This window comes from Sus scrofa, chromosome 1 (assembly GCF_000003025.6).
Source record: "Sus scrofa isolate TJ Tabasco breed Duroc chromosome 1, Sscrofa11.1, whole genome shotgun sequence".
NCBI classification, from domain to species: Eukaryota; Metazoa; Chordata; class Mammalia; order Artiodactyla; family Suidae; genus Sus; species Sus scrofa.
This window is the reverse complement of record NC_010443.5, coordinates 58,197,584-58,219,156: the sequence shown is the minus strand read 5'-3', so window position 1 is coordinate 58,219,156 and position 21,573 is coordinate 58,197,584. Positions and strand designations below refer to the sequence as shown.

General features: G+C 43.8%; 1 protein-coding gene across 7 annotated transcripts in view; it reads left to right on the top strand.

Moving 5' to 3' along the window:
• Positions 1–21,573, top strand: part of BACH2 (BTB domain and CNC homolog 2) — a 400,538-nt gene that overhangs the window by 62,584 nt on the left and 316,381 nt on the right. For 2 of the 7 annotated variants that reach the window (XM_013992698.2, XM_013992699.2), the window contains exon 1: positions 12,531–14,436. The exons of the other annotated variants lie outside the window; for them this stretch is intronic. The gene's annotated coding sequence lies outside the window, so the exon portion shown is untranslated. Of the gene's footprint in view, positions 1–12,530; positions 14,437–21,573 lie in introns of those variants that run through there. 7 annotated transcript variants of the gene reach the window in all.

The following is a 21,573-nucleotide window of genomic DNA, read 5'->3' as shown; positions in this document are numbered from 1 at the left end:
AGCAGAAAAGCCAACAACCCAATGGAAAAATGGGCAAAAGACATTAACAGACATTTCTCCAAGGAAGATATACAGATGGCCAACAAGCACATGAAAGAATGCTCAACATCCCTGATTATTACAGAAATGCAAATCAAAACTACCATGAGTTACTATCTCACACCAGTCAGAATGGCTATCACTAATAAGTCCACAAATAACAAATGCTGGAGGGGGTGTGGAGAAAAGGGTACTCTCCTGCACTGTTGGTGGGAATGTAAGCTAGTACAATCACTATGGAGAACAGTATGGAGATACCTTAGAAATCTATACATAGAACTACCATATGACCCAGCAATCCCACTCTTGGGCATATATCCAGACAAAACGTTCCTTAAAAAAGATATGTGCACCCACATGTTCATTGCAGCACTATTCACAATAGCCAAGACATGGAAACAACCCAAATGTCCATGATAGATGATTGGATTAGGAAGATGTGGTGTATATATATACACAATGGAATACTACTAGGCCATAAAAAAGAATGAAGTAATGCCATTTGCAGCAACATGGATGGAACTAGAGACTCTCATACTGAGTGAAGTAAGTCAGAAAGAGAAAGACAAATACCATATGATATCACTTATATCTGGAATCTAATATATGGCACAAATGAACCTTTCCACAAAAAAGAAAATCATGGACTTGGAGAATAGACTTGTGGTTGCCAAGGGGGAGAGGGAGGGAGTGGGGTGGTTGGGGAGCTTGGGGTTAATAGATGCAAACTGTTGCCTTTGGAATGGATTAGCAATGAGATCCTGCTGTGTAGCACTGGGAACTATGTTAGTCACTTATGATGGAGCATGATAATGTGTGAAAATAGAATGTGTACATGTATGTGTAACTGGGTCACCATGCTATACATGTATTAGAGAAATAACAATTAAAAAAAGAATGTAATAATGATAATAGCTAATATTTATGAGTGTTGACTGTGCTGTGCTAGACATCTTCCTGAAGACCTATGCATGTTATTGAATTTAATCCTCACATAAATCCCTACAGGGACTTTCTATATTGTCCCAATTTTCAGCTGATGCATCTAAGACTCAGAGAGTGTTTAATGCCTTGTCCAGATCACCACAGCCAGTAAATTCCAACCCAGACCTGTGTAATTCCAAGCCAGTCCTGTGAATAATCAAGTAAATATGACTGTGAGTGGAGCTGGACTGGCAGCCTGTGTGCACAGGCAGGTGGAAGCAGAGAGGATTCATCCAGACAGGCTGAAGACTGGTACCAAGGACAGGCTTTGTTTTAGATCTGCCGTAGTGACACTCATGTGACAGAAAGGATGGGTAGTAGTCCAATAAATCCTTTACCCCAGGGAATTGATGGGTCTTCTGGGTGCTGGCCAGCATCCTGAGTGCAAACTACAAACACAGGGTGGCTTCTATCTTCATCATGGTCCCAGCTCCCTAGCATAGCTCTCGTCTCTATTTTAGCTTATAAATTCATATTGTGATTAAGACAAGTATGGAAATTGATGTCGTTTCAGCTTCTTCATGAATTGAAACACATTTTTATTTAAGCATGAACTTTCCCATCTCATGGATCAAAAAGAGGCTCTGGAAGAGAAGCACCCATAAGTACTTGAGGCTTAATGAAGGCTATCTAGTTGATAATATCCCACATTATTACAAAAAAAAAAAAAAAGTAGCATTTGACTCCAAAGATACATCCCATTAAAAACCAATAACAGGGAGTTCCCGTCGTGGCGCAGTGGTTAACGAATCCGACTAGGAACCATGAGGTTGCGGGTTCGGTCCCTGCCCTTGCTCAGTGGGTTAACGATCTGGCGTTGCCGTGAGCTATGGTGTAGATTGCAGATGCGGCTCGGATCCTGTGTTGCTATGGCTCTGGCGTAGGCCTGTGGCTACAGCTCCGGTTGGACCCCTAGCCTGGGAACCTCCATATGCTGCGGGAGTGACCCAAGAAATAGCAAAAAGACAAAAAAAAAAAAAAAAAAACCAATAACAGAAAATTGGAAAATGAGGCTAGGAATTAATAAAAGATATCAGGAAGACCATTTATGGACTTGCTAGGGTCAGGCCATAAATGGGGTTTTGAACTTTCTGGCAGTTGTTGTGAAGATGGAGAGAGATGTGTAGTAGAAATTGATTTTCAAAACGCAGAAGGTTTAGAAAAGCCCTCTTAGAATTTTAGCAGAGAAAGAATTTGCACCTCTACATGGGTGGTGGTGAGTGTTGGTTTAAAATTGCTGGCATGCAGCCCCCTGTGCACCTCTCTGCATTCTGCTTATTTTTAGGATTAACAGCCCACGTGGTGTGATTTATCGTATGTCTGCCTCTGGATTATTTCAGGACTGATAATCTGGTTTGTGTATCCTCCCTGTTTTCCTTTCTCTTTCCTTCTGGACTTGTCGTTCATCTCCTGGACATTGCTTTTCTCATTAGTATTTCTGCTGAACAATAAGCAGGGAAAATAAAAATAAACACACAACTCTAGCCATCAGCTTTGCGAGGTGCAGAGGTGGCTTTAAAGCTTCCTGAGCTAGTGGGAATTTCAAGACAGATCTTAGAGCTCAGCCTGCCCCTGTGTGTGGTTAGTGAACCCCACCTGGGGCCCAGGCGAAGGCAGACAGGGAGAGAGACCTGCAGGGGAAAGTTCGACCCCATTACACCCGAGATAAAGCCACTCTTGGTGAATTGCCACAGAGCAGGAGGGGAGGAAACTTGTATGCGTTCGCTAGGGCCGCTAGGGCTCTCCGTGGCTTGTAGATGGCTGAAGGTCACATGACCTTCCCTCTTCCTGCATCTGTGTCCCGCTGTCCTCTTCTTGTAAGAACACCAGTCATATTGGATTAGGGCCCACCCTAGTGACCTCTTTGAACGTTAAATACTTCTTTAAAGGCTCTGTCTCCAAATACAGTCACATTCTGACTTACTGGGGGGGGGGCACCTAGAAGTTCAACAATTAAGGCTATAACAAAACTGCCGATTAAAACAAGATGTTGCATTACCTAGATTTTAATAATATGAATTTCTCTCTTTTCCAGTTATAAAGAATTAAAGGTCTTGCAAGGCACCCTTGTATATTTGTGCCCTTGAAAGCCTTGGATCACAGTCAGGGTTTGTGTGTGTGTGTCTGTTTTCTCTTTTGGATCAAAAATACTGTGTCTTTTGAAAGTTTGAAAGATCAGTGCATTTCCTTCTGTTCAGAAAATAATAATGCTGAGCTTTCACCAGAGTTCTTTTCATCTCCAAGGCTCTCTTAAATATTGACTAATTAAGTAAAAATGGAGGAGGTCTGGCTAAATAGCCTCTCTTTGAGGACCAGTCCAATGGACTTAGAATACACAGTGATTTGCTGTACCTTTGGAAACAGAAGCCAACTAGAAATCTTTTATTATTGGCTGTAATAGCAAGTGGCATCTCTTATTATGTTTAGCAGCTGACATATCAAATTGCATTTGAGTTGGTTGTTATACATGAAATAGGAGGATATGAGTAGACTAAAAATGAGAATTTACAGCCCTGGGACAGGGGATAGCTGACATCTAGGGGTTGCCATGACAACGCATCAGGATGTTGCTTTGTAATCTTTTGGATTAGGTTCCAGCCCAGGGTCACTGGATTGGATGGGTAACGACGTGAATATTGTACCTTTACTAAGAGGTATTTGAATGTGCAGTTTGGTCATGTTGCTCGGGTCAAGTAGAAATGACATGGAGGGAGTATTTTAATTCTTCAGAACCTGAACAAGGTCGCATTTGTCAGCAAGTATATTCAGACGGAGTGGTCTGAGACTCAGCAGCTGGAAGACAGGATTTCCTGTCCTTGGTCAGTGGATAAAAACTATGCACGTATCCTTTAATATATGTACACCCCTGAACAGTTCTGTGTAAATGAAATGTTGGGAAATTCAACCTTTTGTATAATGGTCTTATGTTATAAAATTGGAACTGAACATCCCCGAGAAAACAATTTGGCCACAAAGCAAAGCACAGCTGCTTTCTAGCATTCTATATCCTCCATCTCAGCCGGAAATGGCCTGTAGGGTGTGGAATTTGGATCAGGGAAGGCAATTGGGCAGAGTGAGGAAGGAAGTGGTTGGAAAACAGGGCATCACGTTCCTTAGCCCTCACGCTGGCCTTGGCCACGGGTACCACATCTCTGTGACTGTATGCCTCCCAGACATACTTGTCATGGGGGATGGTCAGCGGACGCCGCCAGGAAACTAAAGGGCTCTGTGCTGAAATCAGATCCCAGTTCTGCCACAAACAGTGTGCTCTTGGACAAAGCACATTTCCACTCTGGGTTCCCCCCGGGAAATGAGGACGTTGGGCTTCCTCTGGCTGTCAATTCTGTTGCCCATCATCATGTGGGGAGGGCAGGTCGCCCCATTTCTCTTTGCCATTAAGCCCACATTTCCATCATCACTTTGCAGCAGAACTACCCTTCCCTGGTTGGGTGGACCTCCAAATAATGAAGAGAGAGAGAGAGAGAACAAAAGGGTTCCCTATCCCCATATAGTTTAGGTTTTATTTCTAAAGCAGAGGCTGCCAAGCAATGAGGAGAAGATGAAATCCCAAACAGAAGACAGCCAGTTATAGGAAGTTTTCCCACTACCGCCATCGTCAGCATCAGCTTAGCTAATATTTACTGAGCACTGTTATATGGAGACAGTGCTACACACTTTACATACATATGCCGCTTAATCTAGTGACAAATGCATGTACATGTATGTGTGTGATCATATAAAGTGGAGCATTTGCTATGTTCCAGGCATTTGCTATGTTCCAGGCATTTTGCTGGATCTTCCCTATAATCCAATGAAGTTATTGGATGCTATGATCCAGTAAGCCTCACAGCAGAAGTGGCATTGTCAAAGAGCCCCGTTTTTACAGTTAAGGGAACCGAGCCATAGCTAATTAACAGAGCAGGGATTTGAACCCAAGGGGTATGGCCTCAGAGCACTTTCTAATAAGCTCTACTGTGTGGTGGTTCTCCACACTCAGGTGACACATCAGTCACCTGGGGAGCTTTTAAAATATACAGATCCTGGACTCCATTCCAGACCAGTCAGAATCTCTGGGGTTGCCGTCTGTCCTGGGTATGCTGGCACCACTGCCCTGAGAGAACACTAGGGTCCGGAAGCTGGGGAGTGTGAGCAGATGACTGGCCAAGGCCTGGCATCCAGGCTGCTTCCTCTAAAGCTGAGCCCCCAGATGCCATGACAAGCAGTATTCCAATTGTTACTGTTGCTCTCAGGACCTTTGCCTACCATCCTGTACCTACCATCATGTCAGGTATCCCTTTCCTCATCTAAATCCCAAAGCCTCAAGTTCATTTAGGGCCTGTGTAATAGACTAGATTATGATCATCGAAGGAGAGGAACCAGAATAGCACCTTGCCACTTGACAGCAGTGTCAACTGACCAGGACTCATCACCATCACCACCTTTCATGTCACTTCTTGTGCTCTACCTGTAGAGTCTGGAACAGGGCTTCTAAAACCTGGATGCACATTGGATCACCTAGGGATCTTTATTTTTTTATTTTTATTTTTTGTCTTTTTGCCTTTTCCAGGGCCGCTCCCATGGCATATGGAGGTTCCCAGGCTAGGGGTCCAGTTGGAGCTGTAGCTGCCAAGCCTATGCCAGAGCCACAGCAACGTGGGATCCGAGCCATATCTGTGACCTATACCACAGCTCACGGCAATGCCGGATTGTTAACCCACTGAGCAAGGCCAGGGATGGAACCCTGCAACCTCAAGGTTCCTAGTCGGATTCGTTAACCACTGAGCCACAACGGGAACTCCACATAGGGATCTTTAAACGCCATGGATGCCTGGCTCCCACCACAGACATTCTGATTTTATTTGTATGCAATGTGATTTTGAAAAGTGCTCCAGGTGATTCTGATGGGCAGCAGAGTGCAAACCAGTGGCTTAAGAACAGTTCACAAAAGTGTTGACTATGGAGTCACTTCTGTGGCTTGGACTCACTTTTTAACTCTGATAATGTCTCCCCACTGTCCTCTTTTGCATTTTAGGCAACATGATTAATTTGCATTTAATTCTGCTCGGTTCACTTCCTGACTCAAAATTCTACCACACTGTCAAATGATGGTTTCTCCCCAAAGATGGTTCTTTTTAAAATTTATTTTATTTTATTGCTTTTTGTCTTTTTAGGGTTGCACCCACGGCATGTGGAGGTTCCCCGGCTAGGGGTCTAATTGGAGCTACAGCTGTGGGCCTACACCACAGCCACAGCAATGCCAGATCCGAGCCTCATCTGCAACCTACACCACAGCTCACAGCAATGCTGGATCCTTAACCCACTGAGTGAGGCCAGGGATCGAACTCGCATCCTCATGGATACTAGTTGGGTTCGTTAACCACTGAGCCACAACAGGAACTCCTCCTCAAAGGTGGGGTTCTTATGCTTAGGCCCTAATCTGGCAACATGTCTGTGAGGTAATTTTTGCAAGGGTTTTCAGCCTCATCAGACTCCCTTATTTTCATTATGAGATGTATTTCTTTTGAAATTGTTCTACATTTTAAAACATTTTTATGATTTTATTGTACATTCCTTTTTTCTTCCAAGAATCAAATAAACACCTTTCCCACATAATACTTTATAATAATAAACCACTTACAAGTCTTTTCCCAAGACAGTTGACCATCAGACTCACTAATGGGAGACAGCCGACATGCCTGCTGTGCTTAACAGTTGATAAAATCTTACGAAGAGAAATATAGTGCAAATTGGGGATCACGTAAGGAAGAATTGACTCAGATTTTCTCCTCGGAGAGTTTAAAAAAGTCAGATTAACTTATCTACTGGAAAATATAGTTGGATTATAAAGATTATTAAAGCAGAAGGGTACATTTGTTGACAAGTTTGCAAATGTTCTTGATTAGCCTGGAAATGCATTTTGCAGTAGGTACCAGGTCTTAAAATGGGATTTTTTTTTTTTTTTTAATGGCCTCACACATGGCAGATGGAAGTTCCCAGGCCAGGGATTGAATCTGAGCTACAGCTGAAACCTACACCATAGCTGCAGCAATGCTGGATCCTTTAATCCACTGTGCAGGGCCAGGGGTCTAACCCTCGATTCCACAGTGACTCAAGCTGCTGCAGTTGGATTCTTAACCCACTTTGCCACAGCGGGAACTCCTAAACTGGGATTTTTAAGACAATATGAGATGTTCAGTGGGTAAGAAGAGGCAGGTAATTTGCAAGTGGAACAGCTTTTAGCAAAGACCGGGAGATGGGGAATTGGGCTAGGCTGGTGGGAAAGGTATACACTGGGTGTGGCAGGTGATAAGGAAGGATGGCCGAGATGGAGTCAGGGTGAGATTTCAGAGCAAGAATACTTTGGAAGAGTTAAAAATAAGATGTAGAAGGAGGTTCTGTTTTCCTTTGTGTAGTGGTTGAAGTCCAATTGGTCTGTAATTGTGATGGTGCTGTGGATCACTGAACAAGACAGGGAGTTTGGGTTGGTTCTTATGCTTTTCTTGAGGGGAAAGCTTTTGAAATGAACTCTGCTTCTTTTGGCTAAAAATTTTCTCACTCTGCTGTCTTGTCCCCGTCTTGCTGCTGTAATTCCCCCAGAAGAGAAAAGGGGGTTAGGACGCTTCTCTTTTGAAATGGAAGGGTCAGAGCAGGCAGGGGGCTGTCACGGTTGTTTCTCTTTGTTCAGGAATTAGAACATGTGAGCAAGTGGTTCCACCCCTCACTTTGTGAGCTGTTTTCCTCTGATATTTCCTAATTTTTCCCATGACGTTTCAGCCTGTTTCTTCACAAGATTGTAAGGCCTGAAAGACCCCATTGTTTCACAGGAGTGTGAGCTGGTGCATATTTGCTGCTCTGGCCGCCTGGGGGCTGAGTGTGGGTGGGACGTGGCTGAGGGATAAAGCAGACTGTGGAATGTGTGTGTAGAATCTGCTTATCAGGAGTTTAGAGAGTGCTGTTTTCTTCGTAGAACGTGCTCTACTTTTAAAAAATTTTTCACAGATTATATTTTTCACTGCTCTGATCAAGAGAAATAGGGACATGCCATGAGGCCAAGGGAGGTTTCTTAATGGCAAGTCAAATGGATGAACACCTTATCCAAACTTCACTGCATCTTCCAGTAAATGCAAACGTTTGTACTTCACACACACACACACACACACACACACACACACACACACACACACTCATTCCCGAGGGCCTGCCCAGGATTCATGCGAGCTCTTGATTCATTTTTACCTTCTCACCCGCCCTGACCGTCCTATCTAAAATTTCAGCATTCCTCTTCCTTCCCATTTCCAATTCCTCTGACCTTAGTCAGTTTTTTGTTGTTGTTGCACCTATCACCTTATAACAAAAAGAACTTATTTATTATGTTTCTTATTTGTGTTTTTTATCTGTCTCCCCCGACTAGACTCTAGATTTCACCCTGATGGAGGGTTTTGTCTGTTTTCTTCACTGATGTATCCCAAGTCTCAGAACAGTGCCTGGCACAGTAGGTGGTCAGTAAACGTTGCTGAGTGAATTAGTGGATGAGCAACATTGCGAAGTGAATGGTGTGTCTCAGATTTGGGTCCTAGCCTCTTTAATTCTAATTTACTGGAGAATCTTAAAATGTGTTCTAGAGTTTTGTTTCTCAGCTTCCCCGCTTTTAGGATAATGAGGGATGATATCTTCTCCCTGGGAAAAGTTTGGGAATAACTTGATGATCCTTAAGGAGTAGGGGCACCTGAGTCTTGCTCTTGCGTTTACATTTTGTCCTCAAAGGCCCTGCACCAAGAGTCTTCAAACTCTGTTCTGTAGATGTTCCCTGGGAATATTTGAGGGGCCATGCAAGTGTTTAATTAGCACTTTAATATATTTTGAACAATTTTTATGACCATGATTTTAAAACCTGCACACTTCAACGTGTTACATACCAAATTTTAACACATTGGGACCACCGACGCATTAAATTGGACTGTCAGATTAACCTTGAAATTAAGTGTTTTATGCTATTTTGGCTTATATATTTGAACTTGTTATACATGAGTCGTTGATAAGGAAGTCTGTACCAGTGTTTTTCAGATTCCAGCGTGATCATAAATTGAACAAGCAAATTCCCCCTGCTAGATATATGCAGCATACTTGGCAGGGCTGGGGAGCCTCTGTAGGGTGTAGGCCTCTGTGTGGATAATGGCCAGCTCTATGGTAAGTCAACCCATCACTTAGTGACATCTCTTCTGTTTTAGGGTCCTATATCCCCACTATACACAGAGGGTGCTCCTTGACTAATTATTAAAGTAATGGTCAGATTATCATTAGTAATTAAAATTTGAAATTAAAAAATCTTAATGACTGCATTTTTTTCAAGCTTTTAGGTTAGCTTGGGGCATATGATGAGATTACAGAGTGAACTGCTAAAGAACTGCTATCATTTCCAATATAATTGTTCTTATAACTGTTCCCTACTGTCCCAGTCCACTCATTTCCAAAATCTGAATATGGAAATTTCCCAGAATGAATTCCAGTAGCAAAGGACACCGTGTTATTCATGTCAATTTGGTATCTGAGTTTCAGATAGTAAGTAATAAGAATAGCAGGTAGGAAGAGATTCATCTGAAAATTTATTTGAATCTGTTTGGTCCCTGAGTTTAGAGAGCAATGATTTAGACAGCAGGTCATACCTATAGTGACGTATGAATATAAGGTTTTCTTAATATAGCGCAACCAAATGCAAACAGAAGTAAATTGTGTACTGCATCAGTTTTATTTTTTTATTGAAGGATAGTTGATATACAGGGTTGTGTTAGTTTCAGGTGTATAGCAAAGTGATTCAGTTTTGTATATACATACACGTGTATACATACGTACCTGTGTACACACATGTATGCGTGTATATATAGATACACGTATATGTGTGAGCATATGTGGATGTCTATATATATGTATGTGTATATATATAATTCTATTTCACATCTTTTCCCTTCTAGGTTATTACAAAATATTGAGTATAGTTCCCTGTGCTATACAGTAGATCCTTTTTGGTTATCTATATGATAATCCCAACCTCCTACTTTATCCCTCCCCCTAATCTTTCCTCTTTGGTAACCATAAGTTTGTTTTCTATGTCTGTGGGTCTATTTCTGTTTTGTAAATAAGTTCATTTGTATCATTTGTTTTTAGTTTCCTCATATAAATGATAGTATCTGATATTTGTCTTTGGGTTACTTCACTTAGTATGATAATCTCCAGGTCCATCCATGTTGCTGCAAATGTATCACTTCATTCTTTTTTATGGCTGAGTAATACTCCATTGTATATATATATCATCTTTATCCATTCATCTGTCAATGGACATTTCAAAGTCAGTTCATAAGCCCACTGATACATGAAAGCCCCACTTCCTGCTATCTCAAAAGTGCCACTGAATATATTATAGGACATAGTTATGTGCATTTTATGGAAACTTTTGTAGACCTCTTTTCACACCCTTCTACCAATACATTTAACACTTTGTTGTCATTTGCTGTTTTGTTTTCCACACTATATCTGAGCCCCATGAAAGGAAGAATTGTGTCTCATTCATGTCAGTGCCTGCCATTGCCTGGCACATGGGGGGGGGTGTCCTATTCATTTAACATTAAACGTTCAGTAAATGGCATTGGATTAAAGGGCTGCGGGACGTGAGCTTGGAAGGAGCAGTGGCACCTTATATTAAATACATAATCAGTGGCTTTTCCCACTGAGCACAAATTTTAGCATTAAAAACATATTGGATGGTTCCTTCTCCTCTTCATCCCTTATGCACAGTTATGTAAAGGTTTCTGAATTCTTGCCTGACATCCCATTGCTGTGCCAGGTTGACTGTCCTGGTTCCAAGCTTCATCCTTCTCTTCTTCCTTGGCCTGGACCATAGATGCAGCCTTGCCAGGCTCTCCCATACCCAGTCCTCTCTCTGCTCCTCCACATTGTTGCCACTCTTGTCTCCTTGTAACACACACCAGCAAGTTCTTTGGTCTGCACCTGCAGGATCGGGGGTGGACCTGTGCTGTCCAGGGCAGTGTCCACTGGCCACATGTGGCTCTTGAGCGCTTAAAATGTGGTCAGTCCAAACGGAGATGTGTTATAGGTATAAAGCCCAGGCTCTATTATAAAGAGTCGTAGTAGGAAAAAAATATAAAATATCTCATTAATAATTTATATATTGATTACATGTCGAAATGGTAATATTTTAGGTCCCTTGGGTTAAATAACATATCATTAAAATTAATTCTTCATGTTTCTTTTATGGTGTGTGGACGTTTCCAGGCCAGGATCAAATCTGAGCCACAACCGTGACCAACACTGGATTCTTAACCCTCTGCACTGGGCCCGAGGATCAAACTCGCACCTCAGCAGCGACCAGAGCCACTGCAGAGACAGCACCGGCTCCTTAACCCCCATACCACAGTGGGAATTCCTTTTTTTTAATGTGACTACTAGAACATTTGAAATGATGTGTGTGGTTCACCTTAAATTTCTGTTGGTCAGTGCTGGTCTAAGCTGTGTCCTGACATTTAAAATCTCATAGAAGCTTGGCCTCAGATCCCTCTTTAGCCTCAAATCCCAGCCCTTCCTGCCCTCTTCAGAAGTTCTTATAACCCCAGAACTTGCCAAGCCTGCTTATACTCAGGCGTTGGTGGCATTTTTTTCCCCACATTCTCTTCCTTCATTCTGAACTTTCCTTTCCTTTCTTTGTTAATTATAAAACTTTGTTGGTTAACTATAAAATTTGTTAACTATAAAATTCCTACTCAGATTTTTAGGGCCTGATTTAATTGTCCCAAGTTAGGCCCCATTTCCACAGACAGAATGAGCCCTTTCTCCCCTCAACAAGCACTTGGCACATCCATTATTGCACTGCCCTTGCCATGTTGCCATGCGGTGTCTTCTTAACTAGGCTTCTCAAGGGAAAAGGCTACAGTTTATTCCTCCAGTGACCCCTGAGGGCAGTACCTGGTGTGTACTAGACATTTAATTGACATTTATTAAAGTACTGTATGAATTAATTTCATCCTACTGCACACACTGTTATTTTCACATGCACCCAGCCTTGATCACGTGAACTATTGGCCATGCAAAAAATTGGATGCTGAGGTGGACAGCACTGGACCTCTCAACCATAACCCTAATTTCAGACTTTTGTGTTCCATAAAATGGTCTCTTTGTTCTCACTAGATGACTTATAGCAATTTAAAAAAATTATACATTTGAATTTCTGGCATCCATGGATATTGGGTAGACTGATGTGTGTGCAGAGTATAAAATGGCATAAAAATGACCACTTCTGCTCTTTTGTTTATGGGGATTTCATATATGATTTTGTTTGATTGAAAAGTTCATTTCTGGGAGTTCCCAGTGTGGCTCAGTGGGTTAAGAACTTGACATAGTGTCCATGAGGATGTGGGTTTGATCCTTGGCCTCGCTCAGTGGCTAAGGACCCTGCATTGCCACAAGCCAAGGCATAGGTCACAAATGTGGCTCAGGTCCTGCATTGCTGTGGCTGTGGTGTAGGCCAACAGCTGCAGCTCCAATTGACCCCTAGCCCAGGAACTTGCATAAACTGTAGGTGTGGCCCTAAAAACAAAAACACAAACAAAAAACCTCACCTCTAAACAAGTTTGAAATCCCCTGTTCTAATCCTAAATTTTATTTCCATTCCAAAGGTTTCATTTGGGTTTTGATGAGGTGATTTCTAGCATCATGCAAGTTCACAACAAGCAAGGCTTTTCAACTCTGGCTGCTCAGTAGCTACAGCTAGGAAGCTTTCAAAACTTCTGCTGCCCAGGCCCACCCACAGGGATCCTGGTATAACTGGGCTGGGGGCTCCAGTATTTATCAAAAGTATAAGTACCTTGTAATAAATTGTTTCCACGGTGCTTAAGGAGTCAGGTAGAGTGAACACGTTGAAGCTGTGAATTGATCACTTTTCTTTCTTTCTACGAATGCTGTTGTGAGTAAAGGTAATTCATCCTCAGTTTGTACTATGATTGGGGGGTCAGAAACAGCATTTCATTGAACCCATCTTCTGTGGACAGTAATTTGAGGCTTCTGAAAAGGAAAGTTCCTTTTCCATCATTCTCTGAAACTTGCATGTAGCAGAATTTTAATGTCCCTTGTTGGTAGAAGTAGCTAACAAAGACCTACTTCAGATCCTAGAGACCAGGGCTGACAAGGGCAGTGGGTGTAGGAAGTCTGCTCAGGTAATGGCCTTCTGGCACCCTTGTTAGCCTGAATAAACAATACCCCCCTGACAGCTCCACCGCATTGATAAAATCTGACACTCTGCTAAATTACTTTTTAATGATATTCTTCCTTTTGTTCTTGGTATTTGAGAAACCAAGCTTTTTTTTTTTTTGGTAAGACGTGAAAAAGAGGAGTTCCCCTTGTGGCTCAGCCGTTATGAACCTGACGTGTATCCACGAGTATGTGGGATCAATCCCTGACCTCGCTTAGTGGGATCTGGTGTTGCTGTGAGCTGTGGTGTTACTGTGGCTGTGGTGTAGGCCAGCAGCTATAGCTCCAGTTAGACCCCTAGCCTGGGAACTTTCATGTACCTGGATGTAGCTCTAAAAAGACAAAAATAAATAAATAAATAAATAAATAAATAAATAAATAAATAAATAGAAGATTTGGGAAAGAATTAACTTTAATTTACTAGTTTAATAAAAATAGCTGGTAATACATACTTCTTGTGGGTATGGGAGGAAAATTAACCATTTTCTCGTTATCAACTATCTCGTCTTAAATATTTAAGAAGTTATAAGATACCTGAAATTGGGTAAAGGAGGAAATTTGGGATAAATACTTTGGAGGTGCTGTAAAAAAAGCGTCTGAATTCCGATAGCCTTGTCATTACTGGACACTATTAAAATGCTGATGTGAATGAGCCTAAATTTTGCAAATTATCAATTAGTCGAAAATGCCTATGGGTGCTTATTCTTCTGAAGCGTCATCTCTTTCAGTTTGGGCTCTGTAGGTGGAAAAGGGGGAAAGAAAAAAACACACGCTGGGGATCAAATTCTTTAGGGCAGAGAAAGGAATAGAGACTTTGGTTGACTTGGTTATTTGCAGCCAGTATGTCATCTGTGTGAGACTGATGTCATGCAGATTGAATGCAGAGACAAACTCAGGAGTGTGTGTGTGTGCGTGCGTGCGCGTGTGTGTTTTAAAGCCCCACTCCCAGAATATGGAGTGAGTGTGAAGGACATCACAACAACCCCTGGATCTGTCAAGAATGTACCTATTTTTAACATCCTGGATCAAGTGTCTGCACTCAATAGGAGATGAGGAAGGGGGTAGGACCGCGTGGGACTGACGCGGATGGTAACCGGTCCTCTGGCGTGTTTACAATCCAGCTGTGCATTCTTAATGGCTCTGCTGCTGCCGCGCCAGGTAAAGTTTTCTTTGCACGTGATGAATGGCAGAGAATTCTTTAGCAGGGGGAGCTAAAGGAGCTGGGAGGCAGCAACGGGAAGGGCAGAACGGAAAAGAGAGAAAAAGAAACACAGGGCTCCGGAGGGAGATGGTCTGTGCTTTGCAGTCGCTTGTGTGGATAGAAACCAGATGGTGAGCTGGAACCAGGCTCGCTCGGCTAGCTGGGGAGCCAAACATATGGTTAATGGTCGGGAGAAACAGCTTCCCGAGCCAGGGCTTTGCTGACTGCTTCATATTACAGATTGTTACAGTGTGTCATTACATTGCCAACCTAAGTGCTTAATACCCACTGCGGGCGGGCGCCGGGCAGCCACTCACAAGAAAGACTTTGAGTTCTTTGCTGGCTCTGAATGCAGAAGTGACCTCATAGGGAGGCTTCAAATGTCTGGTGCTGGGAGGTGGGGAGAAGGGTAATTTTGTAGTGGAAACAGCATTTTTTTTTTTTCCTTTTCTTTTTAATGAGCCAAGCCTTCACTCCACTAAATCTACTGTTTTTCTAAGGACCTTTTTGTATGAGTGTCTCTTTCTCTCTCTGTCTGTCTCTCTCCTTCTCTCTCTTTCACACACACACACACACACACACAGACACGTACGTCCTCGGGGAAGAAATCTCAGACCCAGGCCCTGTCCCCCCCATTTTCACCTGGATGCCCCATCCCTGCCCTCACAAGCCCCGCATTTGAAGTTGCTGTTTGGGGAGCTTTGGGCAACAGCAGGCCCGTGTTATCTAAGGAACTGCTGAGCCCATTCATCTGCTTTTCACGGCCCGCTTCCTTTTATTTTTAGCCAAATCCGTCAGGCCTGACAGGCGGGTAATTCGAGCCAGAGCAAGGGCAGCGCTCCAGGTCCTTTCCACAAAGCAATTCTTCTCCTCCCTCCTGGGAGGGCTCCAGACTTGGCCAGCTTCAGGCAGATGGATTTGTTGAGTCATGTGAGATCATTTACACAAAAACACAGTGAGGCAGTGGAAATTGAAAAAAAAAAAAAAAAGAGAGAGAGAGAGAGAAAAGAGGAGGGTGGGGGCAGAGGAAAGAGGAGGGGAAGGCAGGGAGTGTGTGCTGGGGAGCAGAGGAATGCGCAGCCAGGCAGCTAGACTGAGGAATGCCTAGATCATTTGTGTATAAGGTAATGTCTAGTTTACACAGCGGGGTGGAGCCAGGCTGCAGAGCCACCTCCAACCACTGGCCTGTATTTAAACGAGAGGAAGGGGGAGTGGGGAAAACTTTCTTGTTTTTCCTTAAGTTTTCAAGCAACACCCACCAAACAAAGACCACACTGTTGACAGCTTTGGATTCCAGTAGCGGTAAACGACCAGTGAGATGGTTTACAGAAAATGAGTTTGCTCTGTGATGTAACACAAGTTGGCTTTGTCCTGACTCCAGCATGACTGAGGCAGCAAGGCGAGGGAGGAGAGGAAAATTGGAACAGGACTCTCGGTTAATGGTTTCCAGAGATGATTTAGCAGGGCTGGAGTGGAGGGAGGAAAGTGGGATACGGTGGAGAATTGCTCCAAGGTGCCCCATAATTGCGGTAGGTAAAATAAAGTCATTACGATGGCTTCCTTGCTCAAGAGGCGTTGAGCAATGGTTCTGAAATGCCAAGGAAGGTATCATTTTTCCCTACTGAGGTATTCATTTCCCTCTTGCTTCTGGAACATTAAAAAAAAAAAAACAAACAAAAAAAAACCCAACTCTTACATCATGGTAAACAGTATTAACATTTAGTGAATCAGTTTTGTTTACTGTTTATACCACAAGCGTTTAAAACATTCCATTTAAAAAAAAAAAAAAAAAAAAACTGTCTCCTGCTCATTCATGAAATTCTTTTCCTCCTGCTTCAGATTTGCTTGCATGCATGAGCTGTGCTTCGATGGGGATTTTTCCTTCTTTTGCGGAAATCAAAGAGTTCATGAGAGAATGATGACTGCGTTATCAGAATATACATTCTTACACCAGATGTGTTAAAGGGTAGGCTGTGTTGAGGAAAGGGCATATTTTGAACCAGGTACAGAATGTTAGAAATGGAAGCATTTCAAAATATGCACCATGATTATTTTCATCAGGATACCTTTGGGCAGTTCTGCGTTTTAGGCCCTCGCATGCAGCTGTTTTTTAAACTTCCCCAGAATGTAGGTCAACATCACCACGGTTCCTCATATTTTGTTGGTATTTTGAAAGTTGAAACATTCTGCCATTTTTTTTCCCAGACCGAGATCTGCTCAGGTTACATGTGTGGTTATGGTGATCATGCAAGTGAGCTCATGAATTCCTTCCGTCAGTAGTCACCTCTGAATTATGACAGTAAGCACGCAGATCACACCTTAACCTGGAGTGAACACAGCACTCACGACGGTGCTGACGAACCGTCTAAAATTGAAACTGCTCCACTGTTTTCTAGGCAGCTTCAGTGATCCGACTGCAAGGTTACAACACAGTTTTCATTTATTTCGCTTCAAAAGAGAACTGATACATTTTTGTGGTGGTGATTTGTGCACATTTGGACAGCGTGATATCAACACTATTGTCATATGATGAAGAATGGTCATTATTTTAAATCTACCATCGTCCTCCAGTGTCCCCTCTCCATCGGGATTTCTCAGCTTCAGCACTGTTGACATTTTAGAGCAGACAGTTCTTATTGTGGAAGCTGTTTTGTGCCTGGTAGGATGTTTAGCAAGATCCTATCCCCTACCTGCTAGATGCTATTCTCCCCCAGTTGTAACAATCAAGAATGTCTACATTCATGGCAGGTGTCTCCTGGTGGGGGGCAGCGAGCAGAGGTGAGATCACCCCCCACTCTGTTCTTATTTTGGTTTGGAAGTTCACCCTCTACGTCCTGAACACTTTCCCTCCTGCCATTTATTCTAAAAATGGAAACCCCGAGTTAGATCAAGTTTTCCAAGGCTCAAGCAAGGCTACTTTCGGAGAAAAAAAAAAAAAGTTCCCACCAGATGACCTGGAGTTGGGTTACACAGGACAGCCTCTCTCTTGGGCTTCCGGCCTTAGCAGGTGGAACTCTTCAAGGCTGCGCTTTCCCAGGGCTGTTCCAGAAGAAATGGCCCCCACTGACTGCGTCTGGGGGTGCTGACATAAGAAGAAAGGGAACTTGTCTTTAGAGACCTGAGCAGAGTCCTGGGCCCCCAGTTCAGTGGCTCCCTCCAGGCTCACCGCCTTCCTCTGCAGCCCCAGAAAGAGGGTAAGAGGCACGACCACAGTTCTTTCTTTGGATCGAAGCAGACATCCTCCCATCCCAGTGGCTGTGGTCTCCGAAGCTGGAACTCTCGTTAAGCCAGGAATGTGGAGCTCTCCACAGGCTAAGGCAGGCATAAATTTCCTCTGTTTGTTTTGTGAGGACTAGTGTCGACTGCTGTAATGAGATCAGAGGATCCCCTGGGACGAGGCCTCCAGGTCAGCGGCTGGAAGGGTTTTCTGGGGCTGTTCTCTTGGCTGCTGTTGGAGAGGGCGGCCCCTCTCCACACCACAGTTGTCGTGTGGGGAGGTGGCTGTGTTCTGGTTTCATGCCTTGTCTCTCTGCCTCTCCCTTGCTACCAAAACGTCATCGGGAGGTCGTCCAGTTCCAAATCACTGCCAGGGTAACATAAGGCACCTTCCTGAACCCGGGATAGACTTAGCTAGAAAGGGCAGGCAGGTGACTCCTTCCTTGGGGTAAGTGTCTGCACTGCCCGTGCTGGCTGGGGATGCTTTCTTAATGCCTGGCCTGACCCTTCAGTGCACCCTCACCCAGCATCACTCCACTACGAGGAAGAGTTGAGGCATGAGTCACAATAAGACAGCCTGTGCTACAAAGAACATGTTTCTGGCTCCAGCCTGAGTTACAGCCAAATGGCCATAGAGGGGACCACTGAATATGGCAGAATTGAGTTTAGCACACCTCAAACTGGAACTTCTGGCAGAATGGTATACTGAGCTGGTGCCACCTGGGCCCTTGGTAACCCCCAGCCCCACTCCACCCCCCTCCAACCCCCCTCCCCAAATTCTTAGGTGTGTTGGCCAGAATAGCAAATCATAAGTGCATTGTGAGCTCAGAGGCAGGAAAGAAAAATTCCCAGGTGCCAGAAAACTTTGATGCCACAAACTCAGCCGTGGGCTTTGGGGGCTGTGGTGTTTATGCTCTCACAGGAACTGTAGGCCAAACACAGCAAGGTGAATCCCCAGGGTCTGTGTGCAGCTGTGAGTGTGAGTGTTTGGGGCACAGGGCCGGGTGTTCTGTTGTTTGAATAGCTGTGGGGTCCCTAGTTACACTACCTGTGAGATGTGGAAACTTCAGTTATTTTGACGTAGATGCTAAACTGATGCAAGAGCGTGGAAAGCCCCCAGGCCCTAGTAGAAGCAAACATTAGGGCACAGGGCCCCCTCATAAAGAGCAAGCCACACGGTGGAGAAGCTAGTGTTGGAAAACGCAGAATTCAAGCCTCAGGAAAACAGAGGTCAACATGAATCCCAGAGATTGCTTTTGGCAGGGGCCCATCATGCCAAATGAAAGCTGTCTTCTGAGGCCTTTTTTTTTTTTTTTTTTTTTTTTTTGCTTTTCAAGGCCACGCCTGCAGCATATGGAGGTTCCTGGGCTAGGGGTTGAATAGGAGTTGTAGCTACTGGCCTGCACCACAGCCACAGCAACACAGGTTCCGAGCCACATCGGTAGCCTACGCTGCAACTTGTGGCAATGCTGGATTCTTGACCTACTGATCAAACCTGCATCCTTATGGATACTAATTGGATTCCTTACCACCGAGCCACAGCAGGAACTCCTCTCTTCTGAGGATTAATGGATGTTTCTTCCCAGAGGAACAAGGCATCCCTCCCAGTCTGGCCCACTAAGCAGCTAGGTTTCGATTGTAACCATGTGTCCCCAGTAAGGCGATTGCCTCGTCCTATGGCTTATCCTCAGGGTATTATTGAGAATATTTAAATTCCTTAATTGGAAAGCTTTTATTGAAGAGGTAGGTGGTCCCCTTGAGTGTCTGTACAGAGATACTATATCCAGTCTCTTGTGATGAAATATGATGGAAGATAATAGAAAAAAGTATATAGATATGACTGGGTCACCTTGCTATTCAGCAGAAACTGGCACAACATTGTAAATCAACTATACTTTAATAATTAAAAAAGAGATACCTTCATAGTGATTTCCCTTGTCTTTGCTTCCTTTTCAGTGGGTCCTTCTAAAGTCACCCACTGACTAGGCTTTCTGTTGAGTTATTTTAGTTTCTCACCAAATCACAGGAAATGTGTTTGCCTGAATTGTTCAGCAAACCCCCCAGGGGAGAGGGAAGCTGAGATTGTTTGAAGGCCTCTGGGATTCTTTCAGCGTAAAATCAAAGAAAACGGGGTACGTCATGGTTAGTAAATCTTAAGTCTTAGGTGAATACAAGTCAGCCTTCTCCATCCAAGGTGGACAAACGGACTGGGGATTGCCTTGAACTCTGGCCAGCCACCAAGTACACCCCAGGCAGTGACGTGCACTCTTGGCAAACATGAATTGAGGATGCTAAGATTAAGGCATGCTTCTTTATTTATTAATAGGGTGATGAAATCTCTTAGGTTTAATTTTTTTCTTCTGAGATATGCAAAGAGTACCCAGATAGTACCCAGTTGACCTAAAAAACATGCCATACTTCTCATGAGAAAACTCTGCAGTGTTTTATTCTGAACTTGAACCCATTTTTTTCATTGAGTCTCAAAATATTCTGGCCAAATGAGGAGTAGGTACAGATACTGATATTAAATTATCAGAAGAGGAGAGACTGAGAGGGGATGTAGGCTCAGTTGGTGCCAAATGTAAGGAAGACCTTCCTAAATATTTGCCCCTAACAGTTTGACCTGCTGTAATGGAATTCCATAGCCTGGGAGGCTTAAACAGCAGTTTGTTTGTTTGTTTGTTTGTTTGTTTTTTCTTTTCTCACAGTTCTGGAGGCTGGTAAGTTCAAGATCAAGGTGCCAGCCTATTGTTTGTTCTCTTGCAGACAGCTGACTTCCTGCTGTATACCCACATGGTGAGGAGTGGGGGAGGGAGAAAGAGAACACCTGCACACATGGGAGTTCTCTGGCATCTCTTCTTATAATGGCACTAATCCCATAATGGGAGCTCCAGCCTCATGACCTCATCTAAACCTGATTACCTCCCGGAGACCTTGCCTCCAAATAGCACATTGGAGATAAAGCAACATATGCATTTGGAGAGGGGGGACAAAAGTGTTTGGTCCATAGCAACATTACAATTAAATTGTGCATATATTGAGTGCCTGCTGCATGTAAGTCAGTGGGATAGATCCTGGTTATGTGGACATGAAACAGACAAGAACTCCTCCCTTGGAGTTCTTGTCATGGCTCCACAGTTAACAAATCTAACTAGCATCCATGAGGACACAGGTTCAATCCCTGGCCTCACTCAGTGGGTTAAGAATCCGGCATTGCCGTGAGCTGTGGTGTAAGTTGCAGACACGGCTTGGATCCATCATTGCTGTGGCTGTGGTGTAGGCCAGCAGCTGCCATGAGTGCAGCCCTAAAAAGCAAAAAAAAAAACAAAACAAAACAAAACAAAACAAACAAACAAAACAACTCCCTTGAAATCCTTCTAATCCAGTAGACTAATTGAGAGGTAAACACCGACATACAATTACAAACAGAATGTGTTGGTGCTGAATGGGAGAGAGGAAGAGGGGAGAAGCCTTATCCTGTGCATCTAGGACTTCCTTCATGTTACTCCATTTAGTCCTCAAAACAGTCTAGGAGGTATGAAGAATTTCCCCAACTATGGATGAAGGAAGAGACTCAGAGAAGGTTGGTACCAAGAGGCAGAGTTGACAGATTGATGTGGCTCCCCGAGCCCTGCTTTGCCCACTCTTTCTGTTGGGCTCACCATGTCCAGGGAGCTACAGCAGCATAGCTGCAGGGGGGTCAGGAGACAGGCTGGGAGCTTCCAGCCCTGGAACTTTAAAGAAGCAAAGAATCCCCCATTGACATGAAAGGTGTGCAGTAATAGATGGCATGACCCCTCAAACTCAACCCCTCCAGGATTTCCAAAGTATTAACATAGATTGCCTGGCGTTCCCATTGTGGCTCAGTGGAAACAAAT